The sequence below is a fragment of the Haemorhous mexicanus genome, chromosome 9, assembly GCF_027477595.1.
Source record: "Haemorhous mexicanus isolate bHaeMex1 chromosome 9, bHaeMex1.pri, whole genome shotgun sequence".
Taxonomy (NCBI): Eukaryota; Metazoa; Chordata; class Aves; order Passeriformes; family Fringillidae; genus Haemorhous; species Haemorhous mexicanus.
This window is the reverse complement of record NC_082349.1, coordinates 13,428,345-13,449,237: the sequence shown is the minus strand read 5'-3', so window position 1 is coordinate 13,449,237 and position 20,893 is coordinate 13,428,345. Positions and strand designations below refer to the sequence as shown.

The window sequence follows — 20,893 nt, the reverse complement described above, 5'->3', positions numbered from 1 at the left end:
GTGCAGGTGCATGAACAAAAAGTGGTTTTCTGGCATGATAAGGTGTTCACTTCAAGAAGTTGAAGTTAGACAAAACAGCTATATTGATGTTAAGTCTATTCAATATGAAGGGGCAAAAAAATCAGCACTTTTCTCATGAAAAGAACAAAATAATTTGTGACAGAATTATTACAAGTTTTAGGATTTTCATAAACAGTTCTAGTTTTTTCTAAGGGAGACCACAGAAAGAAAAGTTCTGTACCTTTTAAAATAAAATATTCTCATGTGTTCCTAGTACTCACTGCGGTTGTAGTCCCAGACTTATATTTTGCAGGTGTTATTTTCCAAGCCAGGTCTAAAGACTGGATATTATTTTTCTTGGAGCAACTATGAAAAACTGAATAGCTGTTTTCTATATTGGAAAAAACAGCCCAAAATCCATTTATATGGATCATGTCACATAGTTTATATAAGGTAATCTTTCATAAGGGTTTGTATAGACAGCTCATTCAGGTTATTCTGAAGTAAACATCCCATTCATTGTCCACACAGTTTTGTGTCTACAAAAGAGTACGTGACTTAATGCACAAATTTGGGGTTCTAGCCACTGTGTGCATGTAGGCAGGACCCAAATAATCTCAGTCAGAGTCCTTGTGATATTCCAGCAAGTCTTCTTGCCTTTCATGCATGGATCACATGAGTTCACCATAGGCTAACAGTGCAAACTTTTAGTGAAGTCTGTACTAGTATTTAACATTTTCTCTGATAGAAGAAATGTCAATGTCCTGTAAATTGAGTGCAGAACACTGAATATTGTCCAGCATGGGATTCACAAAATTAGAGCTGGAAAAAGCTGAGACATGATTTCAGAGACAACCTTCTCCAAGCACAGAACAAGCACGAAGAGATCTCTCACAGTTGCTCCCTATTTTGGCATTAGGCAGTGGAGCTCACCTGCCTGGTCATGTAATGTCTTGTTAAGAGGCTTCCCTATCAAAACTTTCTCTGGAGAAACTGTGCTTGCCTTTAGCACATGCCACCAGCAAATTTCCTATCACTGTTGGGCACCCTGAGTCTGACACTTCAGTGTGTTATCTGAAGGACAAGGCCCTAGCCCTAAATGAATATTGTCTAATTTACAGCCAATGTTTTCATGAAATACTGTTTTCTTAAATTTCAACTGGATTCCCTTCAATTTTCAAAACCCAATTTGCTTGTGGCAAAAAAAAAAAAAAAAAAAAAAAAAAAGTTTTTCATCAAATAGTTTTAAGTGCCAGTTCCCTGCAGCAGTTCATGTCTACTATTAATAGTTAGATGTGTGGCACTATCATTGTTCAGCCAGTGCAAAGCATATTCAGAGCCGAAAGTGATTTGGAGAGGAAAGTTTCAAAGGTGACAGTTGTTCATATCTCATCAAAAACCCAACTGTTCTTTTGCTCCATGAACTTCTTACTCCTATCTTGACTCTAATATATACTCTAGAAATCTGCTGTGTCTCACAATACCACTGAAGCACTTCATGAGAGTCCTCACAAAAACACTCTGGTACATCATGGATGCTATGTTAATATGTAGAAAGATATGGAAAACATTTGTCAGATACTACAAACTCTTAGTGAGCTCAATGATTTCTTCTAAGGTGAGTTATGATAAGCATAAAATCTATATTTTCCCCCTTTATTATTTTAAAACATTTATTATTGAGTGGACTGCATTTTTCAGTCTTAAGAAACTTCGTAAAGAAATAAATAATCTGGAGCCTGCTAATTGTCCATGAGCATAAAAGCTCCTTTAAAATCTACTTGCAAGTGTCACATGTGATTGCTGTGAAATGGAATGTCTCATTCTTAATCCTGCCTACTACATTATTTGCATTGGTTCACAAAGTAACAGAGTCACAGAATGAGTCAGACTAACGGAAAACAATTTCTCTAATTTTTTCTTCCTTAGAGATGCTGACAGCATACAAAATGGTGTCTACTTTCTGCAGGGTTACATTCCAACTCTGCTGGCTTACAAAAGTAGCTTTAATTGATGTTTGATCTAGGGTCTCCTATCAATGAGCCTAAGCTCTATCAGAAAGAAAATTAAAGCAATGCATTTCTGTATAGCTGTATGTGTCACTTACCCTGATGTTAGAAAATTGTGACTTAAAAATAGGATTGAGAAGGAGCTTTATGATCCATGTAGACCAACCCTCTGCCCAAGGTGGGATCCAATATGCTTTCTGTAATTGCCAATGGATGTCTGTCCAATGGATGTCTGTCCAATCTGTTTTGGAGGTTCCTCAGGCAATATAATGCAGCACTTCCACAGCTCTCACTGACACAATTTTTCCCAATTCCAAACCTGGCCTTTCCCCTTAGCATACATGACACACCCTTGAAAGAGCTAAAGACTTTCTTCTTCCTGTTTCATGCTCTTTGTCATGTCTTCCCTTCACTTTTTGCACCAATGAATGTCTATCTTATAATAAATGTTTGGAACTAATTTTCCAAAGCTGTAATGCTACTTCTCAAACAAACAGAACAGAACAAAACTAATACAGCTTTGATGCACTTATCCTATTACACCATTTCTTCTCACAGGTAAAGTGCTTAGCATATAATAATGTATAAATTTTTTGACACCTGTAACTGATGTCCTGGGACAATGTTTGGGCAATAAATTTGCAAGCATATAATGAAGAGACAAAACTGGGACTACCGTTATGTAACCTTTAGCCCTTCTAGTCTGCATTTATAATGAAACAACTGAAAAACTTTATCTGGGAATGCCATAAAGGAAACAAAGAATTATTAAGAACAACTTTTTTCACACAAAACTCTGAGCAGAGAACACAAAACTGAGGAATTTTTTGCCCTCCTGTTGATGCATGAGTCAAAGTGAAGATTTTGGCTAAAATTGAGAAACAGGGAGACTTAAGCTACAATGGTGACAGTGCTTTACCTAAACTGAAGGAGTCAAGGCAGAATTCCAATAAAAAAAAAAAATTAAAAAAAAAGCTTTTACTTATTCATAATTGAAGCTAATTTCCTGTTGATATCAAAATTCCTGATGAAGATAACTAGCCATATGTTCAGGTAAAATACTAATACGGACCACTAAAATGGATTCTGCAAGATCCCAGAAAATACACAATATGGTATGAACATTCTAAACATCTATGACCCAAATGAAGGGAGAATGAAAAAACCCTAAAACAATAAAGGTGATTCAACCCCTTGCATGTCATTTTTGTTAATATTTTTATTAAAAATAATTACCTTTGCAGGCTTTGTTAGAGATTTTCAATATTAATGTGTTCTTAAAATCAAACTCTAGAAGTTTTTACATCTAAAATACTAGTTGTACAATTTTAACTGTCCAATTTTAATATTGACAGAAATATATAACAAATTAGACTCATCAGGAAGGTAATCAACCCCAAGTTTAGTAAGGCATTAATTTTATTTATTTTAAACTAGACATTTCCTTGACATTCAGTTACTGTGTTGCACTGATTATTCAAGCAACTTTTCACTCTCACAGCTTGAATTTACTCAAAAAACATCCCAGCTTCATCTATTTAACCCATTTACTCTCACTTGAATTTTATGCAGATATTACTACTATGAAAGGATAAGTAGCATCTGATAATAACTAACATGAAACTCAGAATCCACAGGGTAAAAAGTGCTCTGTTGAGTGTTTGCTGCTTAAAAGAGAACTGCTGATGGACAAGAGACAGTCCCTGGAAAGTTGTTTGGCCAATAGCAGCTGTTAGGCAGTAGTATAAACCAACCTTTATATAAAATGTGCATTTTATGATTCCTAGTATAGAAGATCAAAAATTAAATATAAGCAGGAACATAATTAAAGGATTAATGGCCAAAGCTTCTATATAAAGGGAGAGATTTCCAGGGGGAAAAAAGTGAGCTATAAGCATTTTTTAATGACTAGGCTTTAAAAAAACCCTCGAAAATAGAAAAACAACAGCGTTCTTGTGCTGGAAAGGTCACATTAAACAATTCCACACTGACTTTATCCGCCTTAAGAACTAGGAACCGGTTTTACCTCCTTAACTTGCCAAGAAGTGATTCTCAGCCTTGTGGGAAGAACCATGAATCAGAGTTCCTTGCTTTCAACAGGTAGTCAAAGGAAAAGGTTCACTTATTTAAAGTAGTTCACAAATACAATGCATTTGAGGAACACATTTTATGAGTTGAACTGCCATACTTTCACTTGTAGTAGTCTCATGTAAGTTCAAGCGGCTATTTTAACACTCTACAATAAGTAATTTAAGATCTTCCTTAAAGAAATTCAGTTTTCTCTCTCTCCCCTCCCCCCATGAAGCACTTTCTTGGTTTGATGAAAATCCTTTATTTCTCTCTCACCACAGATACACAAGTGAAATCCCCAGACTGTTGCGTTAGTTCTTTTTATAATAAGCCATTCAAAAATTGGATGCTGGCAGGGAAAAATAGTTAACTACACCTTTTGTGAGTAGTGAGTGGGTTAGCCTGAGTATAAAGTAGACAACCTTTAGGATTCAGAATGGCTGAGCCATCAGGGAGCTCCCAAACACTCTCTTTGGTAACAGATAGTAAGCTCTTCAGCTCAAACTGTGTTGTCATATGTTTTATTCATGGGACATCATAAGGGCCGCCAAACAGATTATCATGTTGACATCAGGCCTCCTCAGAGAGATAAATTCTTTAATAGTTGAACTGGCAGGGTCAGTGAGTACAGAGATGCCTGCTGGGCAACAACATATGGAAAAAGGAAGGAAGGAAGGAAGGAAGGAAGGAAGGAAGGAAGGAAGGAAGGAAGGAAGGAAGGAAGGAAGGAAGGAAGGAAGGAAGGAAGGAAGGAAGGAAGGAAGGAAGGAAGGAAGGAAGGAAGGAAGGAAGGAAGGAAGGAAGGAAGGAAGGAAATCAAGCATTAAGCTATTTAAGGATGTCCTTCAGCAGTCAGTAATCTCTTTTATCTCTTGCTGAAAAGGTGATATTAGGGTTTTGTCATTTTAGTGACATCATCCTTTTTCTGTGAAGTAATGGGAAAATTCTCATCAGTATTAAAAAATTGGGGTAATTCTCATCAGTATTAACATATGAGGCATTTAAAGGTAAAGACTGGATTGATATTTGCTGAGAATCTCTCACTTTCCATTTTTATAGGAAATGTTGTTAGTACCAGTTACATTTGAACTAACTTAACTGTTCCTCTTTTTCAAACCCTCCACATTCTTAAGAAAATTTGTTTTTAAAAGAGAGTAGCTCCAAAATTCCAACACAGTCTTGCTCATAGGAGTTAAAATATGTCTACAGCTTTTTCTCATTCTGTCTAGACAAATTCACTTTTCTCTGTCCACTCTCCCCCATCCCATTTTCTTTAATCCATCTCCCCACAAACTTAAGGGCAGCTCTTGAAACCAACCTGCTGCCTTGAACTCATCATCTCAGGTATTTCTACTTTCTTTTCTTTCTTAGTTCATCAAATTCAAGTTTCTACAAAATTTCAAGTGTAATGGCTTTTCTTTTATTCTTCTCTCTTGTTATTGCATTTACTTTTCCAATAGCTGCATGCCCCTTTCCTTTTGAGAGCTTCTCATTTTTTAATTTGGTTTTAATTTTTATCCTTCTAAGTCTGATATTGTCAATTTCCCTCAACCAGACAATTGCTCTGTACTTATCTTCAGAGGCTGCAAACATTTTAAGAGAAGAAATGGATCATATAGGGGTATAGAAGAAACAGAGTTAAGATGGGATGAATAGGTGTTCTGGGAGTTGTGTAACTATTCAGAGCATTAGGTTATTTTCTATGCTGTCACACACAGTTTATATATAATCTTTACTCCAATGCTTAGCCTTTCTGTACTTTCTGTCTCCTCTCCTAAAATGGGAAGAGCACTTCTTCCATCACACACTGTTTTAAGAAAAATGCATTAAAAATGAAATGGACAGGTAGAACAATGTTTTAAGTACTCAAGATTTGCACCAAAGCTTGGGTTGTTTAATTTAGAAATTAAGTAGAGCTGATCTGTATACTGCACTTACTTCATTCATTTGGAACAGAAATTACTTCAAAGTTTTAGTCAAGCAATATCAGAAACAAGAAAAAAAAACTGAAGTACATAGAAATAAATGCATATAGAGACTGTCCTTTAGGGAAGAGATGTCTGAGTTATGCCTTTGGCCATGGGCAAGGAGAAGGGGAGACACTGGCTTAAAGATCTGTGAATAGCAGGAATATGAAGCAACGGCATGCCAATAGCTACAGCAAATGTTTGTAAATTGAAATGCTGTTTTACTTTGGAGAGATCTGCTTATTAATGCACAAACAGCAGACGTACTTCACTGGGCATACAGCTTCTATTTCCCCATTATGCACAGATTCATGGCTCAGTACCTAACATGCTGGCAGATGAAAACATTTTGAAAAAATATTTTTTATACATTCTGTTGTGTTAAATTCAGTTACATGGCATCTGATTAGGCTGCTGGAAGCTAGAGTGATGAATTGCAAGAAAACATGATGACACATAACAAGCTGCAACAAACTTGGCCAGAGTGTAAGAAATGTGAATGAGGCAGTGAGCTTAAAAGATACAAAGGTACGATTCCAAATAACCAACTACATCCAAGTGGCACACCACACAGCGTGGGGGGCAATACAGGAAATGTTTATTTCTTTGGTCCTGAAATTTTCCATTTTGGTCTTATAACTTTGAATAAGGAGTAGCTCATGAAGGCGACAAGGAATTGAAACAGCAGCTGGCAGCTGGTGAGACACAGAGAAGCTTTGATTCCTTCACTACATGTCAGGAGGAAGAGTACTTTATGGGGACCATGAGGCTACCACTGGGACACCAAACTGAACAGGGCTTGTTGCCCTGAATCTTTCTCATGTTGTATTGAAAAGACTGGTGAAAAAGTGCTGCTGTGCATGTCACATAATATATATCTATCCAAAAAAGTCAGCAAAATTTGACTGCGTTTTCCCTCTCAATTTGTGTTTCAGGCATTACACTATATTTGGAGTATGAACAGTACCTTGGACTTTTTTAGAGTGCAGTATGTTTAGCCTGACAGAGTAGATGAAGCAAACACCTGCCTATTTGAAGAGAAGGTGGATTTAGGAATGATGGAATAGGCTGCTGTGGTGCGCTTTGTTTAGTTTATTTTATTTATATTTACCAGTGAGGCAAAAGGCTTACAAACTCTAGGTTTTCTGGTCTCCAAAGACAGCCATAGTATATTTTATAGGCAAAATAAGCATTACTGCTATATTTTTATGTAATTCGAAGAACCTTAGTCTTCTGCACTTTGTATATCATTTCAGACAGTGAAAAATTTCACATAGCTTTTGGACCTCTTTCTCAAGCCAGTAAGTAAATTCCCTTTACTACTCTGGGAAGCATTGTAAAAGGAAGAGGAAGAATAGGTGAACTTTATTATATTGTATCATCGTAACTATTTGAAGAAATACAGATGGAGTATTACAAAAACATAAAGCAAAATGTGAGAGTGGGAAAAGAACTGTGTGTGCATATGCGTAATGTACATTAAGGGTGAAACCACCGTGAGGGGAGAGCCCTGCAGCAGTAACACAGCACCAGCCTTTGGGACAACACTGCATTTTAGAGAGGCACCAACTGCAGAAAGGCACTGACCAAACTTACAAATACTAAGGGTAGGTTCAAAAACTTCAATAACCACTTCAACTTTGCTTTTTAGTTTTAAGATGTTGGATGCCTGGATCAGCTGACCAGAAAAGCACTGGTAAGAATGATGAAAGGGAATCTATACTATTAAAAAAAAAACAACAACAAAACACCCTTGGATATCTCTCACACTATTCTGGCACAAGTTACATTTGGGGGTAGCTGCAATGCAACATCACTGGATGTCAAAACCCTGCACAGATGGTAACTAGCAGAGGAAAGAAAAGGTCTGTTTTCTTTAGATTTTTTTTTTTTCTTTTTCTTCCTTGACTTAGTTAATCCGTATCTTGTTTGCTATTGTAACAAAAAGATAAACTTTATAAAGCAAAACTGAGGTAGTCAAGAATTTTATTTGTCAAGAATAAAAGACCAAGCTACTAATTTCTGGTGAAGCTCTGTACAGAAAGCCTTTAAAAGACACCTTGGGGACTGACTTCAGGTGTGTTGAGCATTCATCACAGTGGCTTTCAGTGAGTGACTGTGTATTCTACATCTCCAACATAAAGAGAAAGGAATAGGAAAATCCTAGCAAGAGTATTCCAGCATGGCTGTATTTTTTGGAAGCACCATCTAATATGTAAAAATAATATTATTTATTCAGATTAAAAGTCACCATAATCCAGTGCTCAGTAGAAGATGCTTAGAAAAGAGTATAACAATAAAACAGGCATCCAATGCTGACTCCCTACTATAATATTCCAACTCTCAGTCATCTGCTGTCACATACTCTGAGTCAGTTCTTGGTGGATTTCATGAATTTGTCTAATTGCTTTTTGAATCCATGGAAATTCTATTATCTACAGCCCCCCAGAATTTTTAGCTGCTATTATCTATTATTATGTATTGTTTGATTTTAACCTGCTATCTGACAATATAATCTGAAGCCTATTTTTCTTGTATTATGAGAGACAGTGAATAATTGTTCCCTAATCACCTTCTCCATGCTATTCTGATTTTATGGAGTTTTATTATATCCCTCATCAGTCATCTATCCCAGACTGAAAAGCATCTAGTTATTCTTTGTACTGAAAACAGTTCCACACTTCTGATCATCCTATCTCCCTTTCTCTGTAACTTCTTGGGTTCTAACTACAGTTACAGAAAGGGGAGGGAGGAGTGTGGGAAGGAAGGTTTCTAAAATACCTGGTTTGTGAGAGCACCATGAAGTAATAATTGTTCCTCTTCCTCTCTTAATAGTTTTTGCTCACTTCTGAGCAACAAGCTATGGTTTTAGTTTTGTTTTGCCTAATTTATTGGGTTGGCTTTTTTATTCTTTCCAGCTAGCTTTTGTAATTCCAAGATCTCTTTCCTTGGCAGCAATTGCTCAGTAATTTTGCAAGTAAAGTTAGGAATGTTTTTCCTATGTGCTCTTGAGTTGGGACACAGGAACAGGACTTTGAATATTTAAGATCTGTATGGATCTTTCATGATTTGTGGGATTTGTGGTTTCCCATTTACTGCTTAGAAAGAATGGAAGAAAGCAAAACAAATAGAAAAAGAAATCTCTGTGAAACGTAAGGAGCTTTTGTGGGTTTCCTGTTACTTTAATACTATATTTAATATCAAAGAAATTAAGTAGCTGTCGGTGCAAGATGGGAAAATCAATTCTTATTTGACATTTAATTTGTACTTTTGAGATGCAATGTAACAGTAGAAAAGTATAAAGGTTCTGACTTTCCTATTGGTTCATTTCAAAGCTTTGATTAAACTTTTCATTTTAAATAGTTTCAATTTTTTATTTGACATTTTTACCAAGGTTGCCAAATTTCTGACTGTTTTAAATGAGAAAAGAGAATACTATGTCATTTCCTATCCACAGATCCCAGGTTTTTGAACAACATTTCCTTGGAATATGCATCAACATTTCACTAGAAATTCATAATGTAAAGGATTTGAAGAGACAGCAAAGTCATAATACAAGTATTAGACCAGCTGTATTCAGCATCTCATCCTGTATCAAATTCAGACTGTTTGCAAGACAAGGAATTTTTTTACTCTTCCATGAAAAAGGCTGAACAGTCTTATTCTGTGGAACAAAGAAACAGGAAGGCCATGTAACGTAATTGAAAGCACAATTAAGCCCTTTCCAGTGAAAGCACAACAGATAACGAGGCTCCACATCTTTGTTAAACTGTGCACTCTACATTTTTTTCCTATTTCTTTCTGTATTTGCCTTTAGAAACACCATTACATGCTGTAAATAACCCCACAACCACATGTTAGTGGCTGCAACTCAGCAATGAAGTCATGTTCTCTGGTCTGGAGCTGAAACGAGATCTAAACTTATTCCCATTGACAGCAGTAAAAGTACTTACAATGGAAAATATACTGTTAAAATTAGTGTTCCTTTAAGTATCAATTGCATTATTTCATAACTGAACTTACTTAGTCATGAATAGAGCCGGATACTGCAAATATTTATAAGTAAATGGTGTGCTGGCAGCAATCTGTCAAACTGGAATGAGCAGGACCATTGCCATGAGTAAGTGTTGCATGAGGAATGAGTGTTGGCCTAAGCAAGGCTTCATTCCTGTCACAGGGATCTAGACAAGAGGGAGCTGATCTGGAAGGAAGGCTGCACTTTCTCTCCTTGCCCCTCTGCCCTGGGGTGCCCAGTCACCCCTCTGGCTGCCCGTGGCTCCTGCCATGCCCGTGCTGGTTCCGTGCAAGGACAGGGCAGGGCTGCCTCCATCCTGCTGAGGGGCTGGGGGCAGCAATGGAAAGCAAATGTTGCCTTCAGAGGGGAGCTACGTATTCATTTTGATAGGTAATTATAGATGACTGCTGTGACTAACATTTTAAATATGTGACAGGGTTAGGATTGTGAATAAATGCTTTAATGCAAATGGGTTTGGTAAATTCTCTCAGACAAATATGCTTTTGTTCTCTCACTACAGCACCGAGCACAACATGGCCCTACTCCTTCTTTAACTTCTCCAGTGTAATGCAAGTAATAAATAACAATTTATGCTCATGGGAGGATTTAGTAGTTAGGACATCTTGTTTATTACCTTACAGTATACATAATTCAAGCTTTATTTTTGTTACTTTTTTTTTTTTTTAGTAGACTACTTTTCCATCTTCTTCAATCAGAAGTCAATAAACTGCACTTTTGTCCTATGTCTAAGTTGTCAGGGTCTCTAAGAGAAAATATGTTTTAAAGGAGTAGGAGTTAATGGTCACTCCTGCACCATAAATTGCATTGGCAGACACACTAGTAAGCTTGTAGAAGCAAAGATGGCTTTCTCCTTGAAAGCTCTAATGAGACTGGGGAATAATATACAATCTGTGATTCAGGTACACTGCACTGCAAATTCAGGAGCTTTTAAACAAGTTATAATGCTTAATAATACTGGAAATACATTCCATCTCTGGAAATACATTCCATCTGCTTCTTTTCTGAACTCAGTGAGATAAATACTTGTTATATTTGTGGAATTTAACTGCCTTTGATTTCTATTGCTTTCAAAACAATTAATGATTATTTTATACATGTGAAAGCAAATGCCCTCAAGGATTGTCTTGAACTCAACCACGATGGATAAAAAGGAAAGACACCAAAATCTCCTGGAAACTTCTTGTCCATTTTCAAATAACAGACTTTTAACTCAGTTACTACAAATCTTTGTAATTCACATCATTATCATAAGCCTCCCAAGACACTTTCACCCAATAGTGGTATATTAGTTTAATTTTATCTGATGTGCTTTCAGACTATGTAGGCAACTACTGACAGAAGAAGAAAACTTGCAAGGAAGGAAGGAATGAATTTTAATACTTAATTGATGTACTCTGGGAATGTCTTTTTAAAGGAATAAGACAACTTAGGACTGGACTTTTTCTAAACAATTAAATGAGTCTCACTTCTAAAGACTAAATACGACAGATTTGTAGTTTTATTCTTGCTACCACATTCTTTAAAGCCTGCACAAAACTGATGGATAGGCAGAAATCATAGCCCTGGAAATAACTCAGTATGTATATTAACCCTCAAGGGAACAAGGCTGATTTAGTCTGGAACCTGCTCACAGCTAGCACAACCAAATTATTTCTTTTACTCTTCCTGATCTTTAGAGAGGATCAGACACCACAGGACATTACAGCAGTTGTAGTGATTAAGGACTGGAAGCAGTTAATGACTACATATCTTCTTAGTGTCAGTCTTGTAACTTTACTCTATTTTCAAGATGTAAGTGTACATTCAACTACTCAGAATCAGTTTTGCACTCCACACTATGGGGTCTGACTGCATAAACGTATTGCTAAGTACTTTCCAGTAATTAAAGTGTAAGAATTTCAAACAAGATAAAATTAATTCTTAAAGGAAACAATGAAAATTGAAATCTTAATAGCTGAAACATACAAAATAAATATATAACATAAATAAATATAGATTACTTTTTAAAAAAAGAAATTATAATTTGAAAATCTTAAAACATAAACTTCTGCTATTTTCATTGGAAAAGGAAGTTCAACTCAAGAACAACAACTTTTGCTTGGAAATATGAAATTAAAACACTGTACTTGCTATTCTAAAACAAATTACATGAAAATTATATTGCCAGTCTCAAATTTGCACAAAAATGTTTTCTCGCAATCATTGTTTCCTTTTATCTTAACAAGTTCAGAGCTTCAAAAATTTGACAAATCTCTTATCCATACAAATCCTCAGGGAGCACAAGTTTTATAGTTTGATCCTTAAAATTGCTCAAACTTATTAAAACAGGAGTTTATAAATGGTAGACTTTTTTATGAGAGGTGCAGATACAACTTTTTACTGTGTAGCAGCATTCTTTAGTCCAAGCTAACAGTAAACGAAAGCATTACTGCAATATTACAGCCTCAGTTTTCTGCTTTTGGGTTAGACTGAGGTACAGAATTATTACAGAATGGAAATCTTTCTGCCATTTATGGCTTTTACCTTGCAGTAAGAGACACTGTCTATTTGGCCTAGTCAGTGATACTGGGAGCTGTTGCCTACAAATGTCATCATTGGGAACTGTTTCACCAGCTTCTTGGAAAAGGCTAGTAGTCCGTCTTGCCTCATAATTCCTACTCTAAAATACTGCTGTTTATTATCCTCTCATTTCGAAATATTATTCTATAAAACCTGTTTTCTGCTACTTGCCACTATTAGAAGACAATATTTCAGAGTCATAACTCAAGAAGTACCAGATTATACTGACTTTCAGCTGCTGAGAGCCACATATCCTGCATAACAAATCCTGACCCTTCAGTGCCTTTTCAGTCAGATATACCACTAATGAACTTAAAAGAGATGGAAACAAACACTGGAAATTGGCAACAATTTTTTTCATTATTCTCTTAGCACATTCTGAAGAATTAGACTTATTAGCTGTCTTGAAAATAGAGCAGAAGTTTTAGCCCAGTTATCACAATTGTGTCAGCTTTTGCAGGACATTTGTATGTGGAAAAGAGGCAGCTGGTAACTGGGAGGAAAATTGTTGCTGATTGTTAGAAAGATTCAGAAAAGAAGGAAAAGCAACACTGTACCCTCAATCAAGGATGTCTGCTCTTTGAAGTCTAACATACAGTAATCAGAATTAAAAACTCCTTGGATTCATATATGTTTGTTCCAGGACACTAAGTGCAAATGTGCCTTTTATCAGCTTCACCAAAGCAGGACACGCATTACCTTTCACTCAATTCAAGCTGTCCTCCTGCCACCTCTTGGGCTCACAGGTCTATGACAAAACCTACAGCAGATGGAACAGGGAGCAGAGCTAGAGGACCTGCATTCCCCCTGCCACCCTCTCACACTTCAGCTCTGATTGACTTTGTGAAGTTAATTCTAGTTGCTGAGTTACTGAATAGGCCTTTGTGAGCCATCACATCACCAGTGATCTGGTGCAGTGTTTTATTTTATGATGGAGGTGGGCATGGATAGAGTTTTGTGTAGTCATTGTGAGAGGCTCTTACACAATAGTTAAGAGTCCTTCCTCAGGACACTAATGGAAGATAATCTGCAGTGATTTGAATTTTATACAAGTTTTCTAAAAAGTCTCCAGTTGACATAATAAATTAATTCTCTTCACTCTAGTAGGATAATCTATCAGCAGAGCTCATTAGCATCTTCCAAAACAAAGCCTCTTCTAAAATCCTGTTGACATCCCTGAAATTTATTGCAAATCATATCATCCTATTTTAGAAAACAGTACTGGAAAGGACCTCTGGAGGTTAATCTGATCCACATAACTCGACAGCCTGCAGACCAGTGGTGAGCTGCAGGACTGCTGCCTGTGCCAGCTAGCAGGAGCTGCCTCCCAGTTGTTATCAAATGCCTCCCGGCAGGCAGAGCCAAAACCTGGCTCCTGACTGCTGTCAATACCTACAGGCAGGCATAATTGGGGGCTGGCTTCCCACTGCTGGCAGACACAGCTGGGAATCCATATTTTTAATTATCCCAGGGAAATTAAGATACAGTTTTTAAATAATAAAGTATGTTTTACTCTAAATTTTAAGTACTTTATTTATTGCCCTTCTTCCCCAGATGGGCAATAAGAGCTGGAGACAAGATAGTCCATGGACATTTTTGAAGAGGGTTGGATGATCTACAGATGACTGCAAAATATTGTGAAAAACAGAATTAGGCTTTCTCACTGCCAAAGGCAGGATAAATACAGTATGCATCAACCTTGCTTCTAAATTTGAAGGCGATTTATCCTTTATATTAAAAAAAAAATGACAGCCATAATTTTATTTCCAATAAAATACCTAACCACTCTTACTAAACTTCATGCAAATCTTCATGGCATTTAAAAAAAGAAAACCTTTTTAAAAGTGTTGCTAAAAAGACCCTTTGAAAAGCAAAACAGGGAAAATTCTGGAATAGAAATTACTCCAAACTCTATGGGGAAGCCTAGCTATGAAAGAAAATAATAACTTTTTGCTAAGGAAGAAATTATATGTTCTAAACTTTGTTCAGTCTTTACTGAAGTCTGACATGATGACTTCCAATTTACAGAATCAAAAAGTTCCTATGCAAAAACTGATGAAATACCATATTGTTCCAAAATCAAACTGAGAACTTTCAAAACTACATATCTGCCTGATTTGGTTTATTTTATGAGATGCAAATGTCACCTGGCCTTTCACATCCACTGTGGAAAGCAGCAGACATCACCACTCCCATGCAGTGCTACAAATCATCACACACCATGCCCTGGCTCTCTTTTGGTCTGCTGCCTTTCCTTTCTCAGCACAGAAAGCAAGGTTTCCTTAAGACCCTATGCCATATAATGGAGGTAATTGCTGTCTTTTCTCACCTTGTATTTGGGCTTTGGTTGAGAAAGATATTGGGGCAAAAATCCTGAAATAAAATGTTCTGGTAGGTCCTGCTGCCTTTCCTGGAAATAAAATGCAGGTGGTCTTGCATTCTTAATGTGTGTTTAGGTTGGGTCATTCTGTCCCATCCTTTGGATATATTTTGTGTCACAGTGTGCCTTACTAATGTGTACCAGGCCTGTGACAGTGGCTATAGAATCAGAACAACAATTTTAATGTGGTCTTAGGATTATTATTAATGGTACTACTATTATCATTGCTATTACTAGTAGTAGTCATTTATTAAAAATTAACTGTGCTAGGGAAAATTTATATTTGACGTTTTGTTTCTGTTTAGGTGCTTGCCTTTGGTTAGAGAGCAATGTTTATGTTTTCAAACCCATGCCATGTGTTGGTAAAATAAAATAATAAATGTCTACATGAAAGTGTCACTTTTAAAAAGAAGATTGATTGAAATGTATTATTCCACATCTGGAATTCTGCCTTTATCCTTGAAAAGTCAGTTAACATTAAAACAACAACTCAAACATTGCTCATGTTAACAAATGCTGTTCCTGCCTATTGCTCCTGTGTATCAGTAAAATTAAAATTAATATCCAGTCGGTCTGAAGCAAGATGGGATGATTGTGAGCTTTTAGCTCAGAACTTACCTTTACAGCTTTAGTAAAGAAGAAACTGTTTCCATCATAAACTATAACTACATCAAACAATCACATAATGTTTTGTTTGTGACATATTTATGTCTGGATGTGATCAAGTTAATTGCTAGGTGACCAGAGACACAGGACTCAGAGGGATTAAGGATACAAAAAAAGCATTTTGACTTAGTGTTTGAACCCCAGACCAGTGTAAAAAAATCCCAGTGACAAACAAAATGCATCTCTGACACAAAAACAAAGTTACATTCCTGCCTGAAATTAACAGTGAAACACATTAAGATTCAAATGAAGAGCAGAGGGGGAGTTGTTGAAGACACATGATTTTTCTTGGGGAAAATTACTTTGGCAATTCTGTTACAATAATTCTTGTTTAGTCAAAGACTTATCCAAGCATGAACCAACCTGAGATGGTTTGGAAGAGCAGTGATAAGGAATAGGTAAGGATTTCAACAGAACTACTGAATATACTACTAAGGTGACCACTCCAGTTGCTAAAAAATTACTGATGACACTTTTATTTTTCTGTTTTGCCATTTCAATCCTAAAATACCAAAATAAATCTGTGAATAATTAAATGCACCCTTTCCACAGATATTTCCCTTAATCCAGAGAAATAAATCTAGATATATGATCCAGCACACCTTGCAGCTGAGTTCCCCAACTTACATAACATTTTGAAAGAAAAGCAGAGTAAAAGTGACATGACAGCTCTTTGAGGTCATGGCCCAGTATGTTGATCCTACTATATTTAAAGGGTAAGGTTGGGTCACTAACTAAATAAGAGCAGGACCGAAGATTTTTTTTTTTTTGTTGTCGTTCATTTTGGTCTTGATGACCTCGTCAGAGGTCTCACTTATTAAAGTGTGTTTGTGTATGGAGGCAGGTCCAGAGGGAATCTCTTAGATTATGCTCCTAGAAAAAAAACACTCCTTAAGGAAACACTGTGGGGCCACTGAAGCTTCATTCTAACCTGCTGCACAATTAATACAGTCACTAATTAAATACATGGCTCTGTCCTGAAAAGAAGCAAGAAGCTGGTATTGTTCCATGGGAAGGGAACAATATTACCATTTTGCTCTATGTGTTCCTGAACATTACAAAAAAAAACCAAATGTGCAGGCTCAAAAAACATAAGATATTCTTACGTTATATTCTAGCCAACAAAGAATGGATATTTATTTCAATATATATGATATGTCAGAGATACATGAAGGTATAATGCTAACTTCTGACATTCATATTCACATTCATATGACTTAGAGGTACCCAGTGAAATACTGTGACCATTGGTGTTAATTATATTTGTAACATTTCCCCCTTTTTTCCCACTGGAACCTGCTTGCATCTTCCTCATTTTTACTCATAAATAAATTAAAGAGGGGGTGGAATGCAAATTAATTGCACATTATTTACTTACAAAACTTTATTTACATGACAGAGACTTAGAGAGTTTACGAGAGCTGGGGAACAGATCTGAAAAACAAGACAAAACAATCCTCAGTAATGAATACTGAAAATTCAAATACTTAAGAGAAATAATCTCAAACACAAATATACTATGGAAGGAAGATAGCATTTGGTAAAGCACTAAAAAAAAGAAAGACTGAGGACTAGTAGTGAACAGCAAATTAAATAAGGGTTTGTAATGTGATACAGCACTAGGAAAACAAACAAATGTGATTTTGGCCAGCCTATACAAAGGGATCACATTCAAAGCGTTGTGTTAGAACTGCATCAGAGAAGAAAAGTATTTGTGACTATGCTGTAGAAAATAATGCTTTAATGTAGGAGTATACGAGGTGATTTACTGTGTTGAAATTCAAAGCTATGTGAATAGGTACAGCTGCATAAAATTTAGTAAAAATGAACCTCCTTTTTCTAGACCTGAATTTGATTCACTTTGTTCATTAATGCTGTGCCTTCCTCATTCCCATAAATTTAGTGGACTCCTTGGAATTTATCCTGAAGGTTTAAGAAGACTACATTGGAGACCAGCAGGTCAGTGAATAGTTTTCCAGCTCTATTCTTAGTTCCACTCCCACCTTAGGAGCACACAGATCCTGCCTGCACTCCTGGCTGCTGCTCTAAGGTAGACACGTGCAATCAGAATTATAGCTAAAACAATTTGCTTGATCTTTAGCTCTTTTGTTCTGAAAAGTTCCAGTCATATGACATTATTTATATGGAATTTCTGAAAGCTTCTTATACCATTTTCACATGACAATCCCCTGCTTAGGCTTGTAGCTGAAAGGATTCAGGAAAGAAGCACTGGAATGGCGTCAGCATTCTTTCAGTGTGGAAAACAGACCCGGTGACACAACAGCTACAGAAAGGCTGAGACTGGGCTGTGAACTTCTCTGGCTTTGCTCTGTCCCCAGCACACCTAAAACACCTCCTCTGCTAACCTGTGCTGCCCCTGCTGAGCTACAGCTGCACGAGAACGGTGCAAAATACCAGTGCTGCTGTGCTTGGAGATTCTGCACGGGTATCACTGAATTTGTGCTTTTCACCCACTTTATATCAGTGAAAATACTTTACAACATGCTGGGCAGTAGAGGAACAGGCCAAGTGTTTGCAGTTTGGGAGCACTAAACCTGCACACCGCTGCAGGATCCTTGTGCCCAGCCAGGCTTTCGTAGTGTTGGCCAAGAGACCAGTGGTCTCACCAGTTTGGAGGTAAATGAGCAAGTTAATTGCTAACAGCACATGGAAAACAAGAATAAAAGAGTCTGCAATCTACTATAATTAAAAGTAAACCCCAACAACCTATCTGGTCTGTTAGACAGGGTAAGCATGTGCAAGGCCAATGCTCGGTGCTCTTAAGCAAACAAACAAACAAATTCACAAACACAGAACAGATGTTTGATTCATAGGAACTTTAAACTGGTGGGGTCACTGCTTGGATGTCTGCCACTTTCCATGTGGCAGTATATAAATAAGGCACAGAGCCTGCAATCCATATAAAAATCTGTATAGCCTAGAGGGAGGAGTGGGTTACAAATTTGTAGCCCAGGGAAATTTGCTGATGACATAGAGCATGGTAGCACACCATGAAGAAAGAACTCATTTCAAGTTTAAATAAAAGTTTTTTAATTTGCAAAACAAGTTGGCTGCTGTCTGTCCTGTATGTGTCTTTCAAGGTAATAAACAAATATAGTGTATTCACAGGTGACTGCAGTGGAATTACAGTGGGATTATTTGGAAAGAAATTGTAAGAGGGGGATCTTTTCATCAAATATCAGTTAAATGTGGAGAAGCATTTAAAGAGGAGAAGAAAATCCACCAGGAGAATTCACTACACAGGTGAAAGAGTTGAATGAGTGTTTTTCAGAGCTCTGAGCCAAGGTAGAAATGTCTGCTTTTACTTCTAAATCCTTTTCCCAACAAGCTGTTTTAGCACTTGGGAAGGCACAAAGAAGGAACAGAAAGATAGAGAGGATGATGACAAGCTATAAATCTCAAAGTTTAAATTAAGTGGTAGGGCTAGAAATACAGTACAGTGCGTCACTTGTTATGGTGTGACAAATGGTGCTCCATTTGCTAAAGTCATTTACAACTGGCCATTAATAAAGGGGCTGGGACAGGGGATGCCACTTGCAAAAGTTGTAAAAGGAAAGTGATTAAAAGTAGAGGAAGTCTGAGTGTACACTTCACTGCATTGGCCAAGAAAGGATTGAATTCTTACCCTTAGACATAAACATTTTACTGATAATGTGAACTGCTCCCCCTAGGATTTTAAGATCTAACCATAACAGACAATACCCCAGATGTGTTTTAAGGAGAAATTACTGGGAAAACCTTAACACAAAGTAGTTATGAAGAAGCTTTACGCTTTTATTATAAGACAGAGGTTTGTGGAACATCCTCTTAAGAGGTTTATCAAGACATTTGTAGCAAACCTGTTCATAAAACAAATCCTAGACAAGATCTCAGTGGAAATCTAACTACCTTTCCCAGTGTAAGAGCTTAGATGTGCACACTCTTCACCTGATTTCCTCTTGTTTCTCTTTCCCTCCATCATGTGGAAATAAGGAATAAAGGAGACTTCTCATCCTGATGCTTAAAGAGGTCACAATTTATTTCTTCTTTCTCCTTATCAGTTCCCTTCAATATCACATATCCCCATTTTTGGTGTACACTGGCAATGCCTCTTATTGAAAATTGTTTTGCTAGATTCTAAATTAAAAAAAAAATGTTCTTTGATATAAAAAAAAAAGTGTATTCCCCCCAAGATCTTTTATCCGATTCTGTCTCAGAGCTACAATACCTTCTGAAAAAGATATAGGCAGAGGAAAAAGCATGAGCCCATTTCCCCACATACCAGAGACTCATGGAATCATTTGACTCACACTGGAGCCTTTGTGGTCTGTGGTCATAGATAATTTCACCTGCTGCTTTTCTGGAACACCAGTCCTGAATCTGTTTATCCCATAATTTTAATTCAGTAGTCTACTAATACTGAGCATTAAAGTGGCTGTAAATGTTATGTGTGCCCATCTCTACCACACTATTAAAGTTGGATTTGAGTGTAAACCTCCAACTTTGAGAGTTACAAGACATAAATGCTACAAAATAACAGGAAAACCCTGCACTAGCTTCACTGGAAGCTTTTATTTGGGAAACACAGGAATGCCACTTTTACATGAATTAGAAGCAATACTCACTAGTATAGACAACACACACAATTTGTGAGCTACATAACAAATAAATCACCTTAAATTGTAACACCAGGGTTATTGATATGTTATTAGAAACAACACGTGTATTTTAACTATAAAAGAGGTGTTAAAAAAGGGAAAAAAACTATCACAGGCTGTTCTGTTTGAATAATGTATTTCTTTTAAATGAATGCACATAGTTTACAAATCACTGTGCTTCACTTTGCTCTGTTCCAGGGAAACTGAACTTCTTTCCTGATCACCTAGAGAGAAGGTGCATTAGTATTCACATTGCTCTGACATGGATCACTTTTGCAGTTGTCCCTGTCTTCCATGTTATTTCTGGTAACCTTCCAATTATTATGATAATTGTAAGCAAACAACTTGAAATGAATGGTAAGAATCAGCACAGTCAGACTGTGCCTTACTTTGTTTCTTTTACTTTAATGTTCATTTCAATGCTGTTTGGTCAGGATGCCATTTGATTTGAATTCATCAGTCTTGGAGGAAAACCAGCAGAAGCTAATGTTTTATCCAAATGTAGACAAAATAGGCATGTAATTACAAGTTGTTTCAATGCATTTATT

The 20,893-nt window shown here is 36.7% G+C and overlaps 1 protein-coding gene across 2 annotated transcripts in view; it reads right to left on the bottom strand.

The window, feature by feature from the left end:
• Window positions 1-20,893, bottom strand: part of ADGRL2 (adhesion G protein-coupled receptor L2) — a 386,374-nt gene that overhangs the window by 213,897 nt on the left and 151,584 nt on the right. The window lies entirely within an intron of this gene.